Source organism: Rhipicephalus microplus, chromosome 4 (assembly GCF_043290135.1).
Source record: "Rhipicephalus microplus isolate Deutch F79 chromosome 4, USDA_Rmic, whole genome shotgun sequence".
NCBI classification, from domain to species: Eukaryota; Metazoa; Arthropoda; class Arachnida; order Ixodida; family Ixodidae; genus Rhipicephalus; species Rhipicephalus microplus.
This window is the reverse complement of record NC_134703.1, coordinates 8,605,276-8,621,524: the sequence shown is the minus strand read 5'-3', so window position 1 is coordinate 8,621,524 and position 16,249 is coordinate 8,605,276. Positions and strand designations below refer to the sequence as shown.

At 47.6% G+C, this 16,249-nt stretch overlaps 1 protein-coding gene across 3 annotated transcripts in view; it reads left to right on the top strand.

Moving 5' to 3' along the window:
• The window catches only part of LOC119171628 (Hus1-like checkpoint clamp component), a 93,850-nt gene that overhangs the window by 26,503 nt on the left and 51,098 nt on the right, over positions 1 to 16,249 (top strand). The window lies entirely within an intron of this gene.

Below are 16,249 nucleotides of genomic sequence, written 5' to 3'. Positions count from 1 at the left end.
TATGAGAGACACCGTAGTGGAGGGCTCCGGAAATTTCGACCACCTGGGGTTCTTTAACGTGCACCCAAATCTGAGCACACGGGCCTACAACATTTCTGCCTCCATCGGAAATGCAGCCGCCGCAGCCGGGAATCGAACCCGCGACCTGCGGGTCAGCAGCCGAGTGCCTTAGCCACTAGACCACCGCGGCGGGGCTTGAATACGCCAAGGGTAGTTATATACACAGACTCCGTGAGTGTCTTAAAAGCGTTGAAAAATCTTAAAAAACACAGAAACCCTATAATTATATCCCTCTATTCAATACTCTGTGCGGCCTATGCTTGCAAGCAACATATCGTCGTGTGCTGGGTGCCAGGACACCGCGAGATCGAAGGAAATGTGTTGGCTGACCAGCTCGCCACGTCAATCAACGGAAGCACTGCCAACTCTTCAGTTGCTGTCCCTATAATGGACCTAAAACCAAACATACGGAAAAAGCTCAGGGCTTACTGGCAGAAGTTATAGGATCTACAAACTCATAACAAGTTACACTTGATCAAACCATACCTCGGTAACTGGCCACCCACGTCGAAAACGCGCCGTGTAGAGGTCAGTCTCTGTCGGCTTAGAATAGGGTACACACACAGTACGCACACACACCTTTTGTCCGGTGGCGCCCCAATCAGCCGTCACTGATGTGGCCGTCCACTTACCGTACTCCACATACGCCTTGAATGCTCTGAGCTAGAGGCTTACAGGAAAAAACATTTTCCACTAGCGTACAAGAAACACATACCCCTTCACCCAGCTATGTTTATTGGCCGTGAACCTCTTTTTAAATATAATGCATTGAATGCATTCTTAAAGGAAGTAAATACTTTTCATGTTATCTACTCAAGTGATCGGTAGCACGGTCTCTGAAAGGAGGCTGCTGCTACGGATGCTACATCCAAAGAGAGCACCTGTCTCCCGGCCCTTGGAACCAAGGGCGCAGGCGAGGTATCGGTGCTAATATAACACTGCTATCCTATGGTGTCATGATAACTTGAGACTCATTCTCACCAGGCATGCTTCACTTCACTTTCATGATTTTAATAAATATATGTCATGCACCTTTAGAGTGCAGAATCTTAGGCTCTTTTACAGCCATTTAACATAACCATTGCTCCGATCCGATATCATTTCCTGGCGCTCTGTGGCCATCAATGGCCCTTGCGCCATTAAATATTATCATCATCGCGAAGTAACACACAGTCGACGGGTAGCTTTGACTCTACAAGGCCAACGTGGGGACATGGTAATAATCATGGAGGCCTTGGGAGTACCCGAAGTGTGTGTAGTTACAAGTCTACCGCTCAGTACTAATGTTTTGCAGCTTTTGTGCGACAAGAACTATGATGCTGCAGACAACTTTCATCCCAAGACCTGGCACCCGCAGGAAGTAAGCATTTTACTTGGTTCCGACGTCTACTAGAAGGTAACAACTGGAAGGATAAATCGCTTGTCCAGTGATCTTATGGCCATGAAAACCAAGTACGGCTGGACCATTCAGGGCACCATGGAACGCGAGAGAAGTTCAGCATACACAAGCGCTCTATTCCTGTACTGTAGCACGAAGTTTGTTCTTAACAGTCATCTTTCTGCAATGTGGGGTCTCGGCGTCATGAGGATCAAGGCACCTGCTGAGAAAAGGAGCAAGGCTCCATCAGAACTTGAGGCATCTGGACAGGGCATCATCAAGTTTGACGGCTGCTACAAGGTTCCGCTTAAACCACGAGTTTCGCGTAGAAATTCAGGCAGCGATCATCGAAGATCGAGAGAAGGCTATTAAAAAGTGCAATTGAACTGGTTCAAGAAACCTTCTGAACTGTATAGACACCATGGCAAGGCAATCACAGCGGCGTTTAGTGAAATATATAAAAGGCGATTGGAAATTCCACAGCCACAAGACGATGGCTATTATGCACCTCATCATGCAGTCATTCATGAAAATGCTGTCACACCAAGGCTTCGTGCTGTGTCTGACACCTCAACGCACGCGCTAGGTCATGCCTGCCACAACGATACTCTGCTGAAGGGCTCAAAGCTCAACGCTGATGTTATGCAGTTGCTGCTCGTCTTTCAGAGCCAACCAGTCGTCCAGCAGAAGTTTGCGGGAGATCTTTGGTGGGAATACCAGTCATACCGGATCGCCCGCTTGACAGGAGACACATCGAGACGGTAATTTGTGCTACAGCTTGAACGCTGAAGGCCTCGTTTTTCGGAGCGGCGAGGTCTGTTCCTGTGTTGACGGTAGCACACGATCAGTGCTACAATAGCTGAATGGGGTGGTCAGCCCACCCAGGAGAGAATGATATTGCGCACATGCTTTAGGGTGACTAGCTTCTGGAAAGGCAAGGAAAGCCACTGGTTCGCTTAGCATATATTCTGGAGGCAAGTCAGCCAGACAAGAGATCTGGACCAGTGAGACTCACTGGTCCAGATCACTTGTCTGTCGTGATCGTCTTGGCCCCTTGGGAGTATGTTGCGGATGATTGCGGCCGCGCAACAACAAGCAGGAGAAATGAGGAGAAAGAAGAATGCTGAGGCGCGATCTGTCGGAATAAAAGGACGTTCTTGGTGTAGGGCTCGGGTCTTGAATACGCGACACTTGCGGCTGGCATTATTCCCCGCTCATCTAGCTCCTGGGCATCTCCGATTGTGTTGGTGCCTAAGAAAGATGGCAGTCATCGCCTTTGCGTAGACTATCGCCGTCTGAATGGAGTGACTCGTAAGGATGCCTATCCGCTTCCCAGGATAAACTCTATCGTAGGAAACCTGGGTGATGCACGGTGCTTTACCACGCTTGATGCCTCTAAAGGTCCGGATGAGTAACCGTGACCAGTGTAAAACTGCGTTCACGTCCCACAGAGGGTTGTTCCGAGTTTACTCATATGCTCTTTGGTCTTTGCAATGCTCCTGCGACGTTTCAAAGACTCATGGACTGCGTCCTTGGGGAAGAAAAGTGGTCATATTCCATGTGCTACCTCGACGACATCATGATTTATTCACGAACCTTCGAAGAGCACTTGGCCCATGTTGCCGATGTACTCAAGAGGGTGAAGACTGCCGGGATGGCATTAAATTCTGCTAAGGTCCAATTAGCGCATAGCCATATTCAGTTACTCTGGTTTATGCTGGGCGAAGGCTCCGTAGAGCCGGATCGGGAGAAACTTCGAGTCATGCTCGATTTTCCTGCGCCCAAGGACGTACGTGGGGCCTTCATTGCTTTTTAAAAATGGTCAACTTTTACCGTTCCTTCATTCTGTCCTGTGCCAGACTGCAGGCGCCCTTGAGCAAGCTCTTGGGTGAGCCAGCTGAGTGGCAATGGGGACTTGGGCAGCAGGAGGTGTTTCGCCGACTGTCTAATGCCATAGCGGAGACAGCGCAGCTGAAGCTCTCCGGCCTGACCAGATCGTTCGTTGTACAAAATGATGTGAGCGATCTGGTTTTAGGAGCTGTTCTTCTATAGGATTACAATGGCGTATTGCAGCCGTTGGCCTTTGCCAGCCGCTCCTTGGTCCCTGCGGAGAAAAATTATTCCGTGACAGAAAAGGAGTGCTTCGTCATCGTGTTTGCACTGCGGAACGTCTATCTTGATGGGACGAAATTCGTGGCGGATCACAGTGCGCTCAGCTGGCTGATGCGGCTCCGTGAGCATGCCGGCAGGCTGGCGCACAGGCTCTCCTGATACCTTTTCAGTGCAGTATGGAAAGGGGAGCACCAACGTGGTAGCTGAGCCGCTATCTCGTGCCCCATTGTCTGCCGAGGACCTTGATCCCGGTGCAACAGCCGCTAGTGGTACCTTTGCACAAGCAAGCATCAGGGGCGAAACAGCAGCTTCGCCGCCACTCGGCGCAAGGGTGAGTCCCCATGCGGACAAACCTTGGCTGCTTATCCTGGACAAACCAGGTAAGCGGCGCACCGCGAAACAGCCGAGCGGGGGAGCTTTCCGAAGGCTACAATGCCGAGAGCAAACCCATGACGCCGACTCAAGCAGCTGTTGCTGCGGTCCTGATTGGTCGTGATACCAGACTCTCCCATTTTGGGAGAATGGGAATGGCTTTCCGAAGAGAAGAGCTTCTGAAGGCCCAGCAAAGTGATCCGATTTGTCGCGAAATGTGCGACGGTCCCAGAGAGATGGAGTGCCGTGAACGCTGCTTGTCCTGCAACGGGCGCCGATAGCGACTGTCTCGGCGAGACGGAGCGCTGTAACGCTGCTTGCCCTGCAGCGGGTGCGAATAGGGGGCGCGAATCGCGTGTGTCACTGAGTCCCCGGCGGATTCACATTTGGTGGACCATGACTGGCTCCTGCTGAAGTGTATAGCCACTGACGACAAGTCCATCGACCCGTTTAAGGTGGTTATGCCCAAAAGTCTGAGAGCCGCACTGTTGCGATCCTTTCATGACGAACCCATGGCCGCTCACCTGAGTGGCTCGAAAGTTTTTGCAAAACTGAACCGCGTTGTGACCTGGCCTGGCATGAAGCGTGACATCTTTCGCTATTGCCATTCTTGCCGCGTCTGTCAAATGGTAAAATTAAGGGGTGGCGAACCACCCGGTCTGATGAAACCGATTGTGAGTGAGCGTTCGTGGAGCGTACTAGCTGAAAGATTCCATTTTGGGAACAGTCAGCCGTGCCCACATCGCAGACCTGAAGCCCTTTGTCACGGGCTGACGAGCTCGCGCCAGCGCCCTGCGGCACTTCGCGGAAGAAACTGGGCATAGGGCGCCGGACTGCATTCGGACCCCGCATCACCCAGATATTGTATTTTTAACAGAAACGTGGCTACATGACGACGTCCGAGATTTCGAAATATGCCCTCCAGGATATAACGTGATCAGAAATGACCACAGTAGCAGGCGCAGTGGGGGGCATTGCTATCTTTCTGGAATGCAGTCTCAAATATATGGTCCTTTACAAATCGTTTGACATTGAAGCAATATGTTGCAAAATTCTTGGTCGCCCCGACTTGATTGTGGGATGCGTATATCGTGCTCCGGGAAGTACTGCCGCCAGTGTTAATGCCCTGAATAAGAAACTGCATGACTTACGCGTTCAGAACAAAAACGTTATCATAACCGGGGATTTTAGTGTTACATACGATGAATAGGATGAAATGGAAACGGGTACGCGAGACCCTGATGCAGGCGCAGCAATTATAGATATGTGCTTTTCACATGAGCTTACACAAGTAGTACGGGACTTTACTAGGGTCTGCGGTAATGAGCAAATCTCTTCTTGACCTCTTCTTTTTAAGCCATGGCATTGTATCGGGATACGATAGAGCTGATATTCTGCACGGGATCTCGGATCACTCGATTGCGAGATTGTCTTTAAATATAGGTTCCTTTTCAAGGGTCCCTAGACATGTTTCATATTACAGACAGTTCAACGAAGCTGATGATACTTCAATAATAGATAAACTGGCCTTTTGTTTTGAGGAGTTTGAAAAATTTAGTCAAGATGAATATGCGCATATCGATGAGTTGTGGTTAAACTTTAAGAGAACAGTTCACAAATGTATAAGCCGCTATGTTCCTCTCAAAAGTAAGTCAAAACGGGTGCAGAGGCCATGGATTACGAGAGAGATCATACAACTGGAAAGAAAAGTGGCAAGGTGTAGGGCACTTTATAAGCGTACATGCGATTCCGCTGTTTATGATGACATGTCAAGGTTAAGTAAACAGTTAAAATTAATGATGAAGGAATCTAAGGACAAGTATTGTAGTGTCACTATGGATACATTTCTACGCTAATCGCCTCAAAAGTTTTGGAGGCACCTGGCTCCAACTAAAATGGCAGTCACTAAAATATGTGCAGAACAAGAATCTATTGAGGATAAATGTGATAGCCTTCAGTGACTTTTTTGCTAGTGTCTTCACCAATAATGATGGAAAGCAGTCGAAATTTGAGGTACACCAACAGCTCCCAGTTGCAGAAGAATTACTGTTAACATATGAACGAGTATTAAATTTGCTGCTGAACCTAAATACAAAAAAAACGGCAGGTTCTGATGAGATACCAAATTTGTTTTTAAAGAGGTATGCTGAATGGACTGCGAAGTACCTCTTCATTATCTTCACGAAGTCACTACGGTCAGGTACACTTCCTGAAGAATGGAAAATGAGTAAAGTTATACCCGTATTTAAAGACAGTGACACCACGTCTACTGCCAATTATAGGCCCATTGCACTAATGTCAGGCTGCTGTAAGGTGTTAGAACACATTGTTTCCAAGTACACTCGGCTGTTTTTGTCACTAAAGAAAATTCTTAGTAACTATCAACATGGGTTTCGCGAGGGTTTGTCAACCGTTACTTAATTACTGGAAAGTGTTCAGAATTTTAGTAAACTTATTGATGGCAAGGAACTTATAGATCTGATCTTGCTCGACTTCAAGAAGGCCTTCGATAAGATTAATTATAGAAAACTGTTAAATTAAGTCTATTTTAGGAAATACAGATGTAGTCAAATGGGTGGAAGACTTTCTTACTGATCGCCGACAGTTTGTCAGTATTGATGAAAATAAGTCCGGGGTCTGTGATGTGAGATTAGGGGTGCCTCAAGGTTCAGTTCTTGGGCCTGTGTTGTTCCTGGTATACATTAACGACCTGATCGAAGAATCGGCCACAATTACAGCAAGGTTCTTTTCAGATGACTGTGTCATATATACAGAGGTGAAATCTATTAGTGACCAGATACTCTTAAATAACTTCCTAGGAAAAGTTCAACAATGGTGCGACATGTGTCAGATGTCTCTTAGCCTAGCAAAGACAGCATGTATTACCATCACACACAAACATGAACCTCTATCATTCACATACACTCTACAAGGAGAACCACTTCATCGCATAACAGAGTACAAATATCTCGGAATTTTAATAATATCTGACCTTAGTTGGACACCACACATTAAAAAAAGTAGTAGGGAAAGCCAACCAGAGATTAGGTTATATTCGACGTGTCCTTAAACTGGTTTCTTCAGCCATGAAATTGACTGCTTATAAAGTGCTTGTGCGCCCAATATTAGAATATGCATGTGAAGTGTGGGGTTCGTATTTGAAAAATTGAGTCAGAACTAGAGCAAGTTCAAAGACTTGCATTGCGGTTTATTTATTCCCGATACCGTCGTCAAGACACCGTAACACCACTTGGCGCGAGGGCAAACCTGCCCCTAGTTAATGTCAGGAGGAAGGGGAAACGAATTAAATTTTTCTATTTAATCATTAATGAGCTGCCACTTGCTGATAAGTCTCGCTACATGAATGAATCTAAGATCCGCATAGTGCGAAACAAACATGGCACGTTAAGGAAAGTAGATTTCACAAGAATTGCTATAAATGCTCATTCTTCCTTTCCACAGCACGTGACTGGAATTCTCTCCCTGCAAACATTGTAAACACAGGGACTCGTGATCAGTTTTCTGCACTTGTGTCCGAATATTTTCAACAATAGGGTGTATATCACTGTATCGCTGTATTCTATTGTTCCGTTGACTGCTTGCTGTGTGTTGATGTATTGTTACCACTCCTGTCTTGGTCCTGATGAGGACCGACAGTATTTGTAAATAAATGAATAAAATAAATGAAAGCAACGGAGCACACCTGGGACGGTGTACCGCATTCGGACCCTGCACTGGTATTAGCTGAGGAGGCGGTCACATTTGTGATTTCACGCCGCACGGCAGGCTTCTCCGCAACCGAAGGCCCTCAGTTTACTGTCCAGCCTCAGTATAGGTTAGCTTCTTTACGGCCTGTTCTTGTAAAGAAGTTGACCCCGCCCAGTTTGCTGCCAGTGTTTCATTTTAAGTGTTCATGTGTATTTTATGTTTCTTTTGTCTAATATTAAGTGTTCATTTGTATTTTATGTTTTATGTTCTTTTGGCCAGATATTGAGTGTCATTTTTGCTTTGTTTTACTTTTCCTTCCTTGTTTATTTCGTCTACCGGCAAAGGGAGTTGTGACCTTGAATGTTGGTGCTTATGCAAGCAGAAAGGGATGAAGGATGCTTTGCGCCTTTGCTCGCGCAGCCGTCGGCGGTTCCTGTGTGCGTGTGTAAGTGCGTGACGCTTCAGTAGGTGCCCGTAAAAAGTACGGGTTGTGGTTTAGATTCATTGACGTGGACACTAGAGTTGCGGGGGGCACTGACCTACTGACGCTCTGCTCTGCTCTCGGCCATCGCCGAGAAGCCCTGCTGCCTTATCCACCATGGCTCCTGTGTGAGGCCAGCTGACACAGCTATAGGCTGCCGGCCAACGCCAGGGCGCCTCGCAGCCAAGTCTGGTTCGGCCTCCCTGATCCCTGGAGAGGCCCGGCTTCCCGCAACGTCCCAGCTCCGTCATCGAGCCAGAAATGCGGGGCCTCCAAACCACAACCGAAGCGGCGTCCGTCGGACTCGCCGCTAATCATGAGTAGCAACGAGCCATCAGAGAGCCCCTTCGGTGCCTCTGACCTCGCTCTCGGGCATCGCAATCAGCGGACATTGTCACTCTCTTCCGCCCCCCCCCCCCCCGCACGGTGGACGCTATCCCGCTTTAGCACCACGAACACTACTCCTACTTTCCTGTGCTCCTTTTCGCAAACATGTTGTAGTGTCATGTGTTTATTTTGTTATTAATGTTTTTTTCTCCTTTGTCATCATTTTAGCAGCTGTTACAGGGCTGGACTGAGGTTAGGTGTCACTCATAGAAGTGTCATTTTAACTGCATGGGTGACGTTCCGCTGCCTTTTGCAGACTGGCAAAGGGCAAATTTAGGAGAGGGGGATGTGGGAATTGAGGCTAGCCCGCTGCCTTTGCACGGGCTTTGCCGCCTCTCTCTCTCTGTTCTCATGTCCCGACATGACTCCCCTCCTCCACTATTTGCCGCGCTGGGAGAGCGGAGTGGCGTTTAACCCCTCTCACCCGGTAGTGGATGTCGACTGTGGTGCCACGCGCAGAATCTCTTGAGAGGTTTTGCTCTTGCGCGCCGGGAGTGGAGAGACCTTTTCGGAGACAACATGGGAGTAAGCACGCTTTTCTTTTCCGTCTGTCAGCTCCCTTTGGGGCTTGTTCGGACTTCTTTAACAGTGCCTTGTGCCCGCGGCGAACGCTTACCTTGTGTTGCTCCCCCCCCCCCTTCCGAACGCTCGGCCGAAGGGCGGCACAGTGTCCTAGTGCGTGGCCAAGCTACGCCGACCCCTTTCCCTCCGAAGCTAACGCGAGCGCCTTTGCCCTCGCTCGAGCAACCGAGCCTTGCTCCCGGTGTCTCCTAGAATCACCTTTACCATGGATACGTGCTCGTAGCACCCTGTGTAGTTCTTTTTCGCTCGTGGCGTGGATAAGTCTATTTGCCTTCCGGCCGTGCCTTTGCAACGGGCTGTACTGCGTTTTTGGTGTTGCCGCAGGCAATAAAGTGTTGCGACTTTGAGCAGTAGCGTGTTCTCGCCACGGCGATGATTAACGCGTGCCCTGCGGCTCGCTGAGACCGGACCCACGCTAGTGGCCGTACTCCATCTGGATACGTGCTCACTACAACGTGTGCCTATCTCATAATTGCGCTGCTTTGTGCCTCTTTTGTTTCCTCCACAAGCTTTCGTTGAAGTCGATAGTGCACGAAGGTCACTTCGCGCACTGCAGCGGCTGTGTTTACAGATAGTGCTCGCTCCTCACACACGAAGAAGTAAGAATTGTGACTGTTGTTTGCACTCGTCCTGTGTATATTAGTGTGTTTGTTTCGTACGTTTTTTTTGTGTTTGAGCTGCACAGTAAGTGTTGAGCTGTGATGATTGTTAGTTCGCACTTGTTATGTGTATGCTCATTTTGTGCTGCTTTCTGCTTGATGTGTGCGCTGCAAGTTTCGAGCTACTTGCCGTTCTTCACATGACAATACTATTTGTCGCTGTAGCATTTATTTCCTCGTCCTTGCGGCAAAACAATGAAGAATAAATGTTGAACTATTTCTTTGAAGACATGTTTCACTTTCATGCTATGCCAATTCCGGTGACAGAGGGATCAGCCGTGTACCGTTAATGCCATACACAGGCATGTGCAAATCATCAGCTTTCTGATCAAAACACGCCCACATATTCCACTCTTTTTTTTTGAGGCACATTTTTGGGCTAGATAATGGTTTTGAGTGGATAAGAAAGGCACTGCATTGCACCGGCTGAAATTCTATGGAGGCATTGTGACCACAGCATGAGGTTGTAAATAATGTCCCCGTCATGCGAATTAGCAGTAGCCTTTACGTTGGATGCGCCTCCTCGAGTGTTTAAGAAAGAGAGCTGCAAGGGGTGACACGCATTGCAGAAATGTCTGATATAATCCTGCAGGCTGCAAGAAATTGTGGAGAAGACGCTGCCTTGTTTCCTAGTGCGAATCCTTTCACGACAGCTAGTCAGGCCAGAGATGCAGAGGGCCTCGATGTTAGCACAGAACTGGTGTGACAACAGCTTCTTCAAGCAGGTTTGTAGAATCCAAGTGCTACCAAAGCTGCTCCTTTTCAATGAGGCGAAGACGAAAAAACTTGTGTTTCCTCAAGTCCATCTTAAATAGTCTGCCAATAACTGCAAAATGTGTTTTTCATAGACAAGTCTACGTTTTGCACCCAGTGGTGTCAAAAGCAGACGGTCTACCAACCCAACGTCATAAGATGCGCAATACATTCGAATCGGTATGTAAATTTTTCAGTTTTTTTTTATCCCTCTCACTGTGTGTATCTAGTGGTCTGCCTTTTAAATGAGGTGTATAGACACAAGCATCGAAAAATGCTGCCATCCCGTATTGAATTGATTGCTGATATTTTTTAGCTATGGCCCCCTCTATGTTCAATAAGTGAGCATCAATGGACGCGAAAGCCGCAATGTGTTGGGCTAGGTAACAAAAGATGGTCTTGGATCTTTGCGATGGATTGAGGGACAAATGTGCCCTGAAGCATGCATAGAAATAATCAATCAAGTTCTCCGTCACTCTGTGCTGAATTGTCCTTTTTCAGCTAGATAATGCTGGCTTCAACATGTCTTGTCACCCATCCACATGTCGCGTGCCGTGCAAGCACACTTGGAAAAACTTGGCTCCACGAAACTAAATTGGTCATCATTAGGAGGAGGTATAGCACAGGACCGAGTTGACTGGTGGAACATGGGAGGGGCCGTTGTCCTGCAACCGACCGGATCGTAGTCAGGCTCATGATGATGATGATTAATATCATAGACGACATTTGGGGCATCATTAAATCTAATTTGTCATAGACAAATTGGATTGGTTCAACTGACAAATTGGGGTCAGTGGAGCGCCTTTTAGGGCCTAGCCCTGACAGCTGACCCTGACATTGTTCCAGTACTCTACGGCTCCCTGCCGTGCTGAGTTTTGTAGGTTGTCACACCTGACAGAGGTTTTTCATCATATTGAGTGCTCATACAGAGGGAAGCATTCGCTACATTTTTTAAAATAAACAGCGGGGTAAAGTATTATTTGCAGTGTTCTCCTTTATGAGTACTTCTTCGTGGCCTCAGTGACAAAAATAAAACACAAAAACAAAGCATATCTAAGAAATGAATTATAAGTGGGCGAAGCACTGGCATTGTTTTATGTTACTGTAAGTCACCCGTGACATTAATTACTCATGCATGTAAATGATTGCCATGTTTATTGGTCATAACTAGTATGTTGTGATGAGTTGTGAATTTTGTTTTGCCTTCATTATTATTGCGTTGTCGTATCGTATCTAACCTCAAGTTGACGAGGTCTAGGCACGTTTTCTTGGTAGTTGTGAGCTCCAGCTCCAGAGATAGTGGGTTCAAGAAGGAGGTCAAGCAACCCTGGGTGTTACCCTACAGTTTCCGGGGGAAGAGCAAAGAATGTGCGTCTTCTTTCTACCAAAAAAGCTTCTCCTCCCTTTCGGCCTGCCTCGTCCACTCGCATATGGCGCAGTCGACGTCCAAAATCTGCTACGGCCACTTTGCCGCCAAGTAAGTCGCCGTGGCTTGGACCAAACTTTGTTGAACACCAAATGAGCCCTAAGCCTAACCAGCCGGCGTGTCAACAACGATGTCGTTCATCAACTGGCGTGTTGCCACCACCTCGCCACCGTGAGTGTACATTTAATTCGAACAGAATTGCACCGCTACAGCCTCTCCACCACCGGCAAAAAAGAGGAACTCGTCGGCCGACTTTTATTTGATATCGGGAAAGATTCACCGCCAGCTCAGGAACCCGAGGCAAGCGCGCCTAACATTTCAATGCCGCTAGCGTCCACGCCAGCACTAATAGTGTCATTCCCAGCCATGCCCTCCTTCACGTCAGAAACAGCAGAGAACATGCAACGTATGGCGGCCTTTCTTCACGAGAATATGGCCGTGATGATGACAACGATGGCAAGTCATACGAACCAAGTGCATGTGACAACGCCACTGGATATATCAGCTTCGCTGCCTACCTTCAGCGGAAGTGGTACCCCGAGTTTCAAGCACTGGATAGAAGAGCTCGAGCACGTTCAACAGCTTGCACGATGGGAAGATGGGATCCTTCTCGCCACCACGCAAGGGAAGCTTCGTGGAGTCGTAGCAGGCTGGCATGCCTCAATAAGGCGTCGGCTTACCACCTGGACCATCTGGAAAGCAGGACTCTAAGAACGATTTGGCGAGCTACTTTCAGTCATACACTGGCAACAGAAGGTCTCAGCCCTCACATAGAAAGTAGGAGAGCCTGTAGCAGTATGCTTATGCAGAACTCAAAATCGTGTATCGCGGCCCAGTTCCCATTACTGACAAGGAACGTATCAAATACCTCGTTCAAGGCATTCGAGATGACCAGGTAGCCACATTCATCGCTGTTTAACGACCTCGTACTGTGGACAAATTTCTCAATATCGTAACAGAAGTAGATAGAACACTCGACCATGTACGCCTGATCTGATCTCCGCAGTCGACAGAGCAATTCGTAGGAAAGTCGAGACTGCCTTAGTATCGGAGTGCTATTCTTGGAACTGACAGAACTGTAGACACCCCATAGCATGCTCCACCATCTACGTTCCAGTATACCACATGTATGACGCAGCCTCCTTGCATTGCCAGCCTATCATCTGATGACCAAGAGTCAAAGTATGAAGCAATTTCAGCCAAGTATGGTTTCTCAGCATACAGTGGAAGACAAGACTTCAGAGACTCTGTTTGTTACAACTGCCAATAGAAGGGTCACCTTGCGAATAAATGTACTGCACCAAAGCACCCTTCTAACGACAATCTGACAGTCCCCAAAGCACCAACTGCATTTGTGGGCAGCGTCGACGACACTCTGTACGGATTGAAATTCTGATGTGCCATGGTTACTGTTGTAGTCAATGGAGTTGGAGAAATCAGTGCCTGTCCTGACAGTGGCTTTAATATTACAATTGTTGCAGCAAGTCTAGTATCAAACCATAAAATTTAGCCGTGGACCAAACCTCCTTTGCTCGTCGTCAGCGGAAACTCCGTTGTGCCTGAAGGTTCATCCTTTTTAAAAATACCATTGGACCACTATCTGCAATTGTCGAAGCAGCCATATTTAAACAGAACGCCCTTCCCCTTATTCTAGGGGAAAATTGGTTTTACACAGCTCAAGCCGAACTCCACTTCATACCTCCCAAGTTACCAGTCATCTGCCAGCCATCTACCAACGTTGTCGTGCAGTGCAAAGAACTATTGCCAAGGATGTCAAACGCAGTAATTTTGATGTCTGCATTGTCACGTTTTGACCCCTTGCGGTCAACAGCAGAGCCTCTCCAAGTCAAGTATGAGCCTAACGAGAACAAACCCCTCTGGAGCCAGCTCAACAAAACTGCCCTAGTTTATCTCTGAACATCATGTCCCACAAGCCCATTTCAGACAAGCTCTTCCAGCCTTCAGAGGTGCCATGTTCATCACCGCTCCAGAAAGCTGCGATCCCGGGAATACTACGCCTTTGCAAACCTTTGTGCACTAGCGAGCCCTCACAGCACAGCTACAGAAATTTGCTTGGACTGCATTCTAGCGAAGCATACGGCACAAACCTTGCCACTGAGGCCCGTGTGCTCAGACTTGGGTGCACGTTAAAGAACTCCAGGTGGTCTAAATTTCCGGAGCCCTCCACTACGGCGTCTCTCATAATCATATAGTGGTTTTGGGACGTTAAACCCCACATATCAATCAAACCTTGCCACTGACTATTCGCCATCTGAGAATGACGACAAAACGGACACTGTAGCTGCTGACCACTCTATGTACGACACGAAAAATACCCAAGAAAACAAAGCATTCGCACAAGCACTGCCATTAGCTGATCTTCCAACAGTATTTCAGAATGCAGAGGTGACCTGCCATGTGTCCGTCACCATTCCAAAGACGTTGCAGTCCTTAAAGGTCTGCGAAGAGTAGCTCAATGGCATCACTGTTGTGCAGCCTAGCAAATATGCTGCAGTGCAGCCAGACTGTTGCGCGACACCGACAGTGCCACAGCCAACGCGTGCCCCTGTGCACCCATCACTTGCAGTTCCTATCGCAGTTCCTGTCAATAAAACAATCAACTGCATACGTGCCACAGCAAGTTCCTTCCTCAACTTGATTCTTTGCATTTTGCGCACAAATGTCAAAGCCGACCCCTGGAAATGTGCCCCCCTAAGGTACATAAAGACTGCAGGAAGAAGAAGTGGTCTACACCGTCACCAAATGTCTTGCAGTCCACTTCCAAGGCTCACTTTTCGAACGGTGGTGAGACTACCTCGAAGTCCGAAAAGTGTGGCACAACATTGGGCTCTTCCAGCCGTAAGAAACCGTGCAAGAAGCACAAGCACAAAAAGGACTAAAAGATGCACAGTCCCAAGTATAGTTCTTAGAAAGAAAGCACACACACCTAAACTCCTGACAAGAAAGTGACGATTTCGAGCAATATGACAGCCAAGTCATCAGGACAGAGCAGCAAGGAAGACCAGTTCCCAAATGAGAGAAAACCTCCATTCTGTCTTGTCATGACACCTCCCCTAAACTCGGAGGAGTCCCCTTCAAAAGAACATGTCCCAGCTCATGATCCCGCTAATCTTGTTGACGCACATACCTTACGTTCATGCGCACATGAAGCCTCAGCCCAACATCCAAGTTGACAACCCCAGCATCATCGTACGCAACCTCGAAATCTGCAGGACTCTGACCTATCGACAAAAAATTAGTTTTTTCTTTTCTGAATAGACTTGGACTTCTGAAGGGAGGTGGGATGCCAGATAATTTTTTTTTTTTCCAAGTAGACTTGGATTTCTAGGTGGGGTGGGATGTGAGCTCAAGCTCCAGAGATAGTGGGTTCAAGAAGGAGCTCAAGCAACCCTGGGCGTCGCCCTGCAGTTTCCGGCGAAGAGCATCGAACGCGAGTATTCTTTCCACGATTAAAAGCTTTTCCACCCTTTCGGCCTGCCTCATCCGCTCACATTGTTTAGTCTTACAAAATGCATCGTAGAGCATATCGAGACGTCATGTACTGCACAAGCTTGTCATTGTCTGTGATCATCATCATGGCATATAGTAGGTACCTTGCATGTGCTGTGCCGTAATGACGGAAGGAGATTGTGTGATCTGAAACGCGCTTGTTCTTAATCGTCATCGGCTGGCTACGACAAAGGGGGGGTGCGGGGGGGACAAGCCTTTATCATAAGGAGCTTGGCCCCTAAAAGAAAATTGGGTACCTGGGAATGCACTGAATATGTTTTTAATAGCGTTGCCTTTGTATTCTTTGTATCGAGGAAGAAGCTTTTTTATGATGTTTTATCGCAGTATGACGTCACAGAGAGGCAGCAACTCCGAGCGTATTAGCAGCAAATCTTTCATCGGCACGTGATGCATGTAAACAACGATGAGTAAATGGCTGGCCAGTGATTACAACAGTGATAGCGGGTGCATAGGAAGTTCGTAGGCATTTCATGCACATAATTGCTCGTTGTTGAAAGCATGCTACCCATTACACAGACTAGCCATCTGTAAAAACTTCACTGTCACAAGATTACATTACAGTAATTCACAATTTAAACTTTTCGAGTAACATCACATAAAAAAAGTATGCACTACAGGGACAGCATATTGCTATGGCCTTCAACGCTTCAAAGCAAAGCTACCAATTCTTTTTCTGATCTGCTGTGTCATATCGCACTGTTTTCTTAACGATTACTTAATGAAATATCTGTTGAAGGAAACAGCGTATCAGACTGTGCTCACCGTTAAGGATGTTCTGTGCGCTCACACATCATTGGCAG